Consider the following 13,234-nt stretch of genomic DNA (forward strand, 5'->3'; position numbering starts at 1 on the left):
GAAGAAATGTTCAAAATCCCTAGCCCTGAGAGAGATGCAAATCAAGACAACCATGAGATATCATCTCACTCCAGTAAGACTAGCAAAATTTAACAGAACGGCTTTTATTTTTTTGCTTGTTTAAAAAACTGATTTGCTTACAAAGTTTGTATACATTGTGTTTCACACTATTCTTCATTCACATTGCAATCACTTACTGTGCATCAGAGAGCTGGCAATGACTAGGGATTATAGAAGGAGAACTTATGCCTTTAAGCTGCGATGTTGGAGAAGAGTATTGAATATATCCCATACATTGCTAAGAGAACAAACAGGTTCATCCTGGAGAGGTTGAGATCAGTATGCTCCTTGTAGGCAAGGAAGATGAAGCTTCATCTGACATACTCTGGACATATTGCAAGGAGGGATCTCAGAAAGGAACGTCATGCTTGGGAAGGTGGAGGGACAGTGTAGGAGAGGAAGACCATCAATGAGAAAGATTGATTCAGTGACTGCTGTAATTGGTCGGAGACAATGAGATTGGCAGAGGATAGAGCAGGGTTTAGGACTACTGTACATAGAGTTGTTATGAGTCGCAAGCAACTCGACAACACATAACAACAACAACTACATTAGTTTGCATACAAGATTGCTTTACATTGTGTTTCACAATATTCTCCAGCAACACTGTGTTTCATAAAATCATTCCCATATACTGTGTTCTAAAAAATCCATCATTGAATATATGCCCACCATTATTACCCCATCTTTTCAGGTTGCTGCTGGATCTTTCACATTTTCTTCACTCCTTACCTCCACCCACCATATAGTACAAACTTGTGATGTCCCCTGCCTATCCTCACCCCTCTGCTTCCACCTCTTCCCCCCTTGGACCTTCATACATGTTTTGCTAGCTATCTTTCTATTTTTACTATAATGGACTTATGCAATATTTGTCCATGTGAGACTGAGTTAGTTCACTCAGCGTAATGTTCTCCAGTCCCTCCCATGTTATGTAACTACCTTTCGAAATCATTGTTCCAGAGTGCTCTGTAGTATTCCATTGTGTGAATGTACCACAACTTCTCATCAATAATTGGCAAAAAATAAGAACCCAGGAAGTGACGGTATACCAATTGACGTATTTAAACTAACAGATGGTGCCCTAGATGTGCTCACCAAGTTGTGTCAAAAAATCTGGAGGCCGACTGGTTGTTGTTGTTGTTATGTGCCATCGAGTCGCTTGCGACTCAGATTGACCCTATGTACAACAGCCCTAAATCCTGCTCTGTCCTGTGCCAATCTCACTTTCTCTGACACATCAACACCGATTACCCCAGTCGCTGAATAAATCCGCAAGAGAGGTTCTTCCTCTCTTGCACTGTCCTTCCACCCTCCCAAGCATGACATCCCTCTGCAAGGACCGGTCCTGCCTTGCAACATGTCCACAGTATGTCAGACGAAGCCTCAGAATCCTTGCCTCCAAGGAGCAGCCTGGTTTAACCCTCTTTAGGTTGAACCTGTTCATTTTCTTAGCAGTCCATGGTACCCTCAATACTCTTCTCCAGCACCACAGCTCAAAAGCATCAATTCTCCTATCCTCCCTAGTCATTGTCCAACTCTCTGATGCATAGCAAGTGATTGCAAAGACCATGGCCTGTATCAGAGGCACCTTAGTCTCCAGAGTGACACCATTGCTCTTCAGTACTTTGGAGAGGTCTCGAACAGCAGACTTTCCTATTATAATATGCCTTTTAATTTCCTGGCTGCTGTTACCAAGAGTGTTGACTGTGGAGCCAAGCAAACTAAAAGTGTGAACAATCTCAATCTCTTCACCATCCATCCTGATGCTGCCAATTGGCCCAGTGGTGAGAATCTTTGCCTTCTTAATATTGAGCCTTAATCCATATTGAAGGCTGCAGTCCTTGACCCTCTGCAATCAAGTGCTTCAGGTCTATATTTGTTCCCATTCCAAAGAAAGTTGACCCAACAGAATGTGGAAATTATCAAACAATATCATTGATATCACACATATCCAAAAATGACTGAAACAGCACATCAACAGAGAACTGCCAGAAGTTCAGGCTGGCTTTAGAAGGGGTATTGTAGCTAATTTTAGATGGATCTTAGCTGAAAGTAGGGAGTATGAGAGGAATGCCTATCTATATTTCATTGATTATGCAAGTGTGTTTGACTGTGTGGGTCATAACCAAACTGTGGCTGACTCTGAGAAGAATGGGAATCCCAGAACACTTAATCATGCTAATGCAAAACCTATACTTGGACCAAGAGGCAGTAGTCAGAACAAAGCAAGGTAACACCGCATGGTTCAAAATTGGGAAGGGCGTATGCCAGGGATGTGCCCTATCTCCACACCTTTTCAACCTGGATGCAGAGCAGATTATCCGGGAGGCTGCCCTCTGTGAGCACAAGTGTGGCATCAGAATTGGTGGAAGATTCATCAACAGTCTGCATCATGCAGATGACATAACCCTGCCTTCTGAAACTGAGGAGGACCTGAAGCACTTGCTGCAGAAGACCAAGGATTGCAGCCTTCAATATGGATTGAAGCCCAATATCAAGAAGATAAAAATTCTCACCACTGGGCCAATTGGCAGCATCAGGATGGAGGGTGAAGAGATTGAGATTGTTAACACCTTTAATTTATTTGACTGCCCGGTCAGCACTCTTGGCAACAGCAGCCAAGAAATTAAAAGATGAATTGTGATGGGAAAGTCTGCTGTTAGGGACCTCTCCAAAGTTCTGAAGAACAATGGTGTCACTCTGGAGACTACGGTGTGCCTGATACAGGCCATGGTCTTTGCAGTCACTTGCTATGCATCAGAGAGTTGAACAATAACTAGGGAGGAAAGAAGGAGAATTGATGCCTTTGGGCTGTTGTGTTGGAAAAGAGTATTGAATATAACATAGACTGCTAAGAAAAGAAACAGTTTCTTCCTGGAGAGGATTAAACCAGGCTGCTCCTTACAGACAAAGATTCTGAAGCTTCATCTGACATACTGTGGACATGTTGCAAGGAGGGGCCAGTCCTTGGAGAAGGACGTCATGCTTGGGAGGGTGGAGGGACAGTGCAGGAGAGGAAGACCTTCTATGTGGTGGATTGATTCAGTGACTGGCGTAATGGGGTAGGTGTGTCGGAGACAGTGAGATTGGCACAGGATAGGGCCGGGTTTAGAGCTGTTGTACATAGGGTCGCTCTGAGTCGCAAGTGACTCAATGGCACATAACAACAACAACCACCACCTACGTTATGCAGATGAAACAACCTTGCTTGCTGAAAATGAGGAGGATTTGAAGCACTTGTTGTAGAAGAACACGGAATGCATCCTTCAGTCTGTATTGCACATCAGTGTCAAGAAAACAAAGATTCTTACCACTGGACCAACAGGCAACATCATGATGGATGGAAAGGAGATAGAAAGTATCAGCAGTTTCACCTTGCTTGCATCTACAATTAAAACTCTTGGTACTAGAAGTCAGGAAATAAGGAGACAAATAGCACTGTGAAAGTCAGCAGTTATGGACCTCTCCAAATTATTGAGGAACAATAATATCAGTTTGAGGATTAAGGTGCATCTGATTCAGGCCATGATCTTGCATGTAGCTTCTACACTTCTGAGATCTGGACAATGAATAAGGACCACAGAACAAGAATCGATGCCTTTGAGCTGTGGTGTTGGAGAACAGTACAGAACATCCCCAAAAGAACAAACAGATAAGCCTTGGAGAGGGTGTAGCCAGAGTGTTCTTTGGACTCATGAAAGATGATTTTTTACCCCGCATGCTTTTGGCACGTTACTAAGAGGGGCTATTCCTTGGAGAGGAACATAATGCTAGGACGGGTGGAGAGTCAGTGGAAGGAGAGGAAGACCCACAACCAGGTGGATTGACACGGTGACTGCTGCAATGAGCTCTACTATGCCAGGAAGAGTGAGAATGGCACAGGATAGAACAGGGTTCAGATTTTTTGTTCATAGAGTCACTATGAGTCATACTCAACTGGATGGCAGCTGACAACAACAACAACCACAAGACCTCAATCCATTCCTTTGTTGCTGGATATTTGGGTTGTTTCCATGCTTTTTCGTTTGTGAATAATGCTGCTATTAACATTGGCATACAAATTTCTATTTGTGTCTGTTCTAATTTCCTTGGGGTATAGTCCTAGGCTGCAGCCTTCAGTATGGACTGAGGCTCAATGTCAAGAAGACAAAGATTCTCACCATGGGACCAATCGGTAGCATCAGGATGGATGGCGAAGAGATTGAGATTGTTCACAGATTCAGTTTGCTCGGCTCCACAGTCAGCACTCTTGGCACTAGCACCCAGGAAATCAAAAAATGTATTGCCATGGGAAAGTCTGCTGTTAGAGACCTCTCTAAAGTACTCGAAAGCAACGGTGTCTCTCTGGAGACTCAGGTCCGCCTGATACAGGGCTTGGTCTTTGCAATCACTTGTTATGCATCAGAGAGTTGGACAATGACTAGGGAGGATTGACGCCTTTGAGTTGTGGTGCTGGAGAAGAGTATTGAATGTACCATGGACTGCCAAGAAAACAAACAAATTCATCCTAGAGAGGGTTAAACCAGGCTACTCCTTGGAGGCAAGGATTCTGGGGCTTCGTATGACATACTTTGGACATGTTGTAAGGAGAGAAAGGTCTTGAGAGAGGGACATCATGCTGGGTAGAGTAGAGGGACAGCGCAGGAGGGGAAGGCCCTCTATAAGGTGGATTGATTTCAGTGACTGGGGCAATCGGGATGGGTGTGTCAGAGGCAATGCGATTGGCACAGGATAGAGCAGGGTTTAGGGCTGTTGTACATAGGGTCGCTATGAGTCGCAAACGACTCAACAGCACATAACAACAACAACAACAATATAGTCCTAGCAGTGCAATACCTAGATCATATGGATTTTCTATGTTCAGCTTTTTTAGGAAATGCCAAACTGTCTTCCAGAGTGTTTTAGAGTTCCAATCTCTCCACATTCTCTCCAACGTTTATAGTTTTCTGTCCTGTTAAACTTTGGCACTGCTATTGCAGCAAGGTGGTATCTCATCATGGTTTTGATTTGCATCTCTTAGATAGCCAGTGTTTTTGAGAATTTCTTCATATGTCTGTTGGCCATCTGGATGTCTTCTGTGAAAAGTATTTGCATGTCTTTTGCCCATTTTGTAATTGGGTTATCAGTGTTTTTCTTGTGGAAGCCCTATAGTATTCTGTAAACATTTTTTTATGACACTTGTCTGAAATGGTATTGCCAAATGTTTTTTCCCAGTCAGTAGATTGGCTTTTCACCCTGTTGGAAAAATTTTTGATGTGTACAGGGATTTAATTTTTAGAAGGCCCCATTTCTGGCTTATTTGTTGGCCTCTTTATACCATAAGCTAGATCTTCTAAGTTTTTTCACATTTTGTCTCATATGGTCTTTTCATTTTGCACTTTACCTGTAGGTGAGTTGATTTTTGTGTATGGTGTAAGATGTGGATCCTGCTTCAGCTTTCTACAGGTAGCTGTCCAGTATTGCAGGTACCATTTGTTGAAGAGGTTGTCATTTCCCAATTTGACAGGTTCAGTTTCCTTTTTGAATAGCAATTGACTATAGGTAGATGACTTCATTTCTGGGTTCTTGATGCTGTTCCACTGATCTATGTCTGTTATTTCACATTACCATACTGTTTTGCTTATTACTCCTATATAGTAGGTTTTTTGAAATCAGGGAGTGCTATATCTCCCGCTTCCTATTTTTCCCCCCTCAGAAACGTTTTGCTTATGTGGAGTTTCTATTATGTGAGGTTTCTTTCCTCTCCAAATAAATTTACCAACTGTCTTCTATGAAAAAAGAAGTTGGCATCTGTATTGGGATTGCTTTAAAAATATAGATGACTTTTTGCAGGATTGTCATTTTCACTATATTGAGTATTCCTATCTTAGAGGCAAGAAGCTGTGCTGCAGTCCTAAAGGCATGGGGTTTGAATCCACCAGTTGCTCCATGGGAAAAGGATGGGCAATCTCCTCCCATGCAATTAACTACCTCTGAAAACCCACCAGAGGGTCAGCTATGGGTTGGTTCCAACTCAATGGTACACAACAACAACAACAACATCCATAAAGAGGAGAAGTTTTTCCATTTATTAAAGTCTTATTATTTCTTCCAAAAGAAGAAATTATAGTTTTCTTTGTAAAGGTCTTTCATGTTTCTAATTAATTTATCCCTAAGTATCTCAATTTGTGGTTGTTGTTTTTGTTATTGTTGATTGCCATCAAGTCAAGCATGACTCATAGAGACTCTATGAACAAAAGACCTAATGCCTTTCCATAACTGTTGTCATTTCACCAAGTTCATAGAGTTTCCAGAGGCATGTGGATGCCACTCCTGCTTCCAAACCTGTTTTACAACTGGGAGCTCCACCAAACAACGTCTACATTGGGAACCCATTCTGGTACTTGATACCTCAATGGCACAAGATTCGGCATCACAACAACCCAGATTATTTCATACTGTACATTGACAAAGAGTGATGTACAAAGTGGAAAAGCATTCCTCCAGATACAACAGCACTAGTTTCACTTAACAATGGTTAAGTGTCATCAAGTTGAATATGACTGAGAGTAAGTTTTGCATAAAAGACCTAAACTCTGTTCTATGAATGACATCATTGCTGTACAGAATTCTGTTCTATAACTACCATCATTTCTGTACATTTAAAGAGTTTAGAGAGTTTGAAGAGTTTCTAGAGGCATCTAGTTTTAAGAAGTGGATTCCACAATTATTTCCAACATAAATAAATCTGGAAGCTCATGAAAACAATGTACATAACGGGTAACCATGATGGTATTTGAAAAGACTACGGAATAGCGTGCAGCATCACAGCAACACCAATTTGTTCAGTTCAGCAAATAGACAGGAGATTGCTGTGTCATTAAAGGAATATTCATTCAATAATTAATATGATGCAAAAAATTTCACTTTGCTTGCCCATCCGGACCAGCATCTACAAGCATCAAAAAGCCACACTCCCAGAGTGGGGTCTTCCAGGCCTCCACCAGCACTCCCTCCCTACCCCTGCAGGGTTTCAAGGCAACGCCTTTGAGTAGATTAAACCCCAGGGAGAGGCTGAGAGACACCCACAATTGGGGGGGGGTGAAGAGCAATAATACACATCCAAAAACAACCCCCAAAAGAAGCACGATAACAAAAACTTTCCTTTACTTGCCCATCCGGAGCAGCAGACATGAGCATCAAAAAGCCACACTCCCAGAGTAGAGACTTCCAGGCCTCCACAGGCTCTCCCTCCTTGCTCCTGCAGGGTTTTAAGCCAACACCTTTGAGCGGACATAAACCCTAGGCAATAACTGAGCGACAACCAGTCTTCTGGAGAAAAGAGCAATAATAAACATTCAAAAATGACCCCCAAAAGAAGTATGACCCCAAAACTTTCCTTTACCTATTCATCAGGACCAGCATCCACAAGCATCAAAGAGCCACATTCCCAGAGTGGAGTCTTCCAGGTCTCTGTAGGCACTCCCTCCATACTCCTACAAAGTTTTAAGCCAATACCTTTGAGTGGACTTAAACCCTAGATAAAGGCTGAGGGACACCCACTCTTGGAGAGAAAAGAGCAGTCATGCACAGCCAAAAACTATTCAAAAAGGACAACTCCATAAACTTCCCTTTACTTGCCCATCCACACCAGCATCCACAAGCACCAAAATGCCACACTCCCAGCGTGGAGTCTTCCAGGACTCCACCAGCACCCCCTCCCTAGCCCTGAGGGTGATAAGGCAATGCCTTTGAGTGGACGTAAACCCTAGGCAAAGGCTAAGAGTTACCCACTCTTGTGGGGAAAAGAGCAATAATACATAGCAAAAAATTACCCACAAAAAAAGTACAATCCAAAAACCATCCCTTGCCCATCCAGACCAGCATCCGCAAGCATAAAAAAGCCACACTCTCAGAGTGGAGTCTTTCAGGCCTCCATGAGCACGCCCTCCCTACCCCTGCAGGGTTTTAAGCCACTGTTTTTGAGTGGACTTAAACCCTAGGCAAAGGTGAGGGACCCCCACCCTTCAGAGGATAAGAGCAATAATACACATCCAAAAATGACCCCCCCCAAAAAAAGCATGACTCAAAAACTTCCCTTTACTTGTACATGCATAGCAGCATCCACAAGCATCAAAAAGCCACACACCCACAGTGGAGTCTTCTAGGTCTCCACTGGCACTCCATCCCTACCCCTGTGGGGTTTTAAGCCAACACCTTTAGTGGATTTAAACCCTAGGCAAAGGCTGAGGGACACCCACTCTGGGGGAGAAAAGAGTAATAATACACACTCAAAAACGACCCCCAAATTAAGCACCACACTAAAATCTTCCCTTTACTTGCCCAACCGGACCAGCATTCACAAGCATCAAAAGAGTCTTCCAGGTCTCCACTATCAATCCATCCTTTCCCTTGCATAGTTTTAAGCCAATGCTTTTGAGCAGATTTAAACCCTAGCCAAAGGCTGAGGGACACCCACTCTTTGGGGGGAAAGAATAATAACACACATCCAAAAATGACCCCAAAAAGAAGCACAACCACAAAAACTTCCCTTTATTTGCCCATCCAGACCAGTATCCACAAGCATCAAAAGCCACACTCCCAGAGTGGAGTCTTCCAGGACTCCACTGGTACTCCATCCATACCCACGAAGGGTTTTAAGCCACTACTTTGAGCACACATAAACTTTAGACAAAGACTGAATGACATCCACTCTTGGGGAGAAAAGAGCAATAATACACATCCAAAAAGGACCCCCAAAAGAAGTATGACCCCCAAAACTCCCCTTTACTTTCCCATCCAGACCAGCATCCACAAGCATCAAAAAGCCACACTCCCAGAGTGGGTCTTCCAGGACTCTGCTGGCACTCCCTTCCTACCCCTGTGGAGTTTTAAGCCAATACCTTTGAGCGTACTTAAACCCTAAGCAAAGGCTGAGGGACATCCACTCTTGAGGGGAAAAAAACCCTCAAAAAATGACCCCCAAAAGAAGAATGACTCCAAAAACTTCCCTTTACTTACCCATCCGGACCAGCATTCACAAGCATCAAAAAACCACATTCCCAGAGTGAAGTCTTCCAGGCCTCTGCTGCCACAAACTCCCTACCCCTGTGGGGTTTTAAGGCAACGCCTTTGAGAATACTTAAACCTTCTGCAAAAGTGAGGGACACCGACTCTTCGGAGGAAAAGAGCAATAATACACATCCAAAAATGACCCCCAAAAGAAGCACAACTCAAAACACTTCCCTTCACTTGTTCATCTGGACCAGACCACACTCTCACAGTGGAGTCTTCCAGGCCTCCACCAGCACTCTCTTTCTACCCCTGGGGGGTTTTTAGCCAATGCCTTTGAGCAGACTTTAACCCCTAGGCAAAGGCTGAGAGACACCTACTCTGAGGGGAAAGAAGAGCAATAATACACATCCAAAAACTACTCTAAAAACTTCCCTTTACTTGCCCATCTGGACCAGCATCCACAAGCATCAAAAAGAAACAATCTCAGAGTGAAGTGTTCCAGGCTTCCGACAGCATTCCCTCCCTACCCCTGCGAGATTTTAAGCCAACTCCTTTGAGCAGACTTAAACCCTAGGCAAAGGCTATGTGGTTGGCTATTGTAAATGGTATTGCTTTCTTAGTTTCCTTCTCTGTGTTTTCTTTGTTACTGTAGAGGAATCTCACTGATTTTATATATTGACCTTGTATTCTGCCACTCCACTAAATTGTTCGACCCACTCTAACAGTTTTTCGTTGAATCTTTGGAGTTTTCTGTGTACATTTTTCATATCATCTGCATATAGTGACAATTTAACTATCTCTTTGCCAATCTAGATGTCTCTCATTTCCTTTTCTTGTCATATTGACTTAGCAAGTACTTCTAGTACAATATTAAATGTTGTTGTTAAGTGTTGTCAAGTTGCTTACAATTCATAGCAACTCTACGTACAGTAGCTCTGAACCTTGACGTATTCTGAGCAATCTCACCAGCTCTGACACACTTGCCCCTATTACCCCAGTCACTGTGTTAATTTCTTTTATCCAGGGTCTTCATCTCCTGCACTATCCCTCCAGCCTTTGAAGCCTGTTGTCCTTATCTAAAATCTGTCCCTCTGGGCAACATGCCCAAAGTATATGGGATGGAACTTCAAAATTCTTGCCTCCAAGAAGCAGCTTGGTTTCACCACCTGTTTATTCTCTTGGCAGTCCATGGTATGTTAAATAATCTTCTTCAGCACCACAACTCAAAGGCATAAATTCTTCTGTCAATTTTATTCATTGTCCAGCTCTCTGATGCATAGCAAGTAATTGTGAAGACAATGGCCTGGATCAGGTGCACCTTTAGTTTCCAGACTGACACCCGAATTCTTTAGCATTCTGGACAGGTCTCTGACAGCAGATTTTTCCCAGTGAAATTTGCCTTTTGGTTTCCTGACTACTAGTGCAAAGAGTGCTGATTGTGGAATCAAGTAAACTGAAATTGTTAACAATCTCAATCTCTTCTACATCTATCATGATGCTGACAATGGGGCCAGTGGTGAGAATCTTTATTTTCTTGATGTTGTGCTTCAATCCATATTGGAGATGCAGTCCTTGACCTTCTGCAGCAAATGTTTCATACCCAGCAAGCAAGGCTGTGCCATCTGTATAACACAGATTGTTGACGAATCTTCCCCAATTCTGATACCACATTCATCCTCATAAAATCCAGCCTTTTTGAAATATCTCAGTCACAAAGGGACAAATGCTATATGGTGCCACTGTTGTAGAATGAGGCTGACATCGGGGTGGGAGTAAGACAGAAAAACTGGATAAATTATGTTTACTGCATTGGAGTCTATGAGGGAGAGAATAGTTTAAAAGTATTATATTTTAGTGCATTATGTTTATCATAAGAATACAGAGTGAGGGTTGCAGAGTGGATTATATTTGGGGTGTGTGTGTGTGTGCGTGTGATTGTGTACCAATGAAGGAGTTTTTCTTTTGATTTTCAAGGAGAGGAGCGAACGGGGGGTGGGGTGGGGTGGGCGGGGAGAAAAATGCAACAATGAATGAATGGAACTCCAAAATCTCTGTAGATGTTTATTGAAATTGAAATTAAAAAGTTTTTAAAAAATCCAGCCTTTCAAATCATCTGTTCTGCATATAGATTGAAAAGGTATGGAAACAGACTGCATCCCTTATGCACTCCTTTCCTGATACTGAATCATGGAGTGTTTCCTTGCTCTGTTCAGAGGACATAAGTTTCACATAGGCACAATCAAGTGTTTTGGGATTCTCATTCTCCTCAAGGTTGATTGTGGAACAGATCAGCTACTCACGTGTTGTTTCAAATTGAAGCTAAAGAAAATGAAATCAAATCCACAAGACCCAAAATGTGACCCTGAGTTTGTCCCACCTGAATTTAAAAACCATCTCAAGAACAAGTTCGACACCTTTGGCATAAATGAACGAAGACCAGATGAGCTGTGGGAAGATATTAAAAGTTTTATCCATGAAGTATCCAAAAGGTCATTTTAAAGACAGTGGAAAAAGAAAAAAAACTGAGATGGATGTCAGAACAGACTCTTAATATTGCATTAGAACACTGATAAGCCAAGACAAAGGGAAAGAATCAGGAAGTTAAGGGGCTGAACAGAAGATTTCAAAGGGCAGCTCAAGAAGACAAAGCAAAGTATTATAATGAAATGTGCAAAGAGCTAGAGTCCAAAAATCCAAAGGCATGAACTTGATTGGCATTTATTATGCTGAAGGAACTAAAGAACAAGTTCAAGCTTCACTTGCAATACTCAAAGATGCTATGCTCAGAATATTGAATGATGCAGGAAGCATTAACAGAAGACAGAAGGAGTACACAGAGTCACTGTACCAAAAATATTTGGCTGACACAGAAGAATTTCATGAAACAAAGTATAACCAAGACACAATGGTGATGAAGCAGGAATTTCAAGCTGCTCTAAAGGAATTAGCAAAAATCAAGTCCCCTGGAATTGGCAGAATACCAGTTGACATATTTCAGTATACAGGTTCAGCCCTAGATTTGCTCACCAGGTTATGCCAGGGAATCTTGAGGACAACTACTTGGCCAACTGACTGGAAGATATCCATATTTATCCCCATCCAAAAAGAAGTGATCCAACAGACTGTAAAAATTATCGAACAATATCACTGGTATCGCACGTAAGCAAAATCCTGTTGTAGATTATCCAAAAACAACTGAAACAATACATTGACAGAGAACCACGAGAAATACAAGCTAGGTTTAGAAGAGGTCATGCCACTAAGGACATCATAGACAATGTCAGATACTCTTGGCTGAAACCAGAGAATACTATCTGTGTTTCATTGACTATCCAAAGGCATTTGACTGTGTGGATCACAACAAAGTGTACCTTATTTTGAGAAGAACGGAAATCCCAGAACAATAATGAATAGTAGTGGTGAAAGTGGGCATCTTTGTCTGGTCCATGTTCTCAAGGACCTTTTTATTTTCAGTCAAATTCTTTCATCACACACCATCAGGACTCCTTAACTTGTATAATAAATCATATTTGTCTTTATATCAATGCAAACATATCCTTAGACTTTAATAGGTATGGGAGTCACTTAATGATCTTATCCTGTAATTTTAGTCATAGGTCTGTAGTGAGGCCAGCAACAAGCTCCCAGATGTGGCCTATGCTGCCACTTATGAAGCTCACTTTGTGAAAAACCCTGACAGAAAAGTTACTGTCAAACTCTATCAGAAAAGTTATTGGCATTATATCACAATAAATATTTCATTAAAAAGAAAATTGTTTCCTGTTGTGCTACTAACTAAAAGGTTGACATTTCAAATCTATCAGCTGTTCTGCAATGGGAAAAAATAGTAGTTTCCTCTGGTAAAGATTTCCAGCCTTGGAAACCAGATGGGGGCTTGCTATGAGTGAAAATCAACTCAACAGTAATGAGTTTGGGTTCTTTGAGTAAAAATAAATTTTTAATTTTTTTGTTTTTCAGTGCTGCTTAATATTCCATTGTGTTTTCTTTTAATTTTTTATTAATTTTATTAGTTTTAGTGAACATTTACAGATATTTTGGGTTTTCATTCATTCATTGTTGCACTGTTTTCTGCACCCTCCTCCCCAGTTCGTTCTTCTTTCCCCCCCATGTCTGTTTTAATTGTCCAATTGCCACAGTGCTTGGCAAAGCCAGTTCT

General features: G+C 42.0%; 1 pseudogene; it reads right to left on the reverse strand.

The window, feature by feature from the left end:
* The window catches only part of LOC102847194, a 48,576-nt pseudogene that overhangs the window by 18,251 nt on the left and 17,091 nt on the right, over positions 1-13,234 (reverse strand).

Source organism: Elephantulus edwardii, unplaced genomic scaffold (genome assembly GCF_000299155.1).
Source record: "Elephantulus edwardii isolate Elephantulus edwardi_28Jun2011 unplaced genomic scaffold, EleEdw1.0 scaffold00423, whole genome shotgun sequence".
Lineage (NCBI taxonomy): Eukaryota > Metazoa > Chordata > Mammalia > Macroscelidea > Macroscelididae > Elephantulus > Elephantulus edwardii.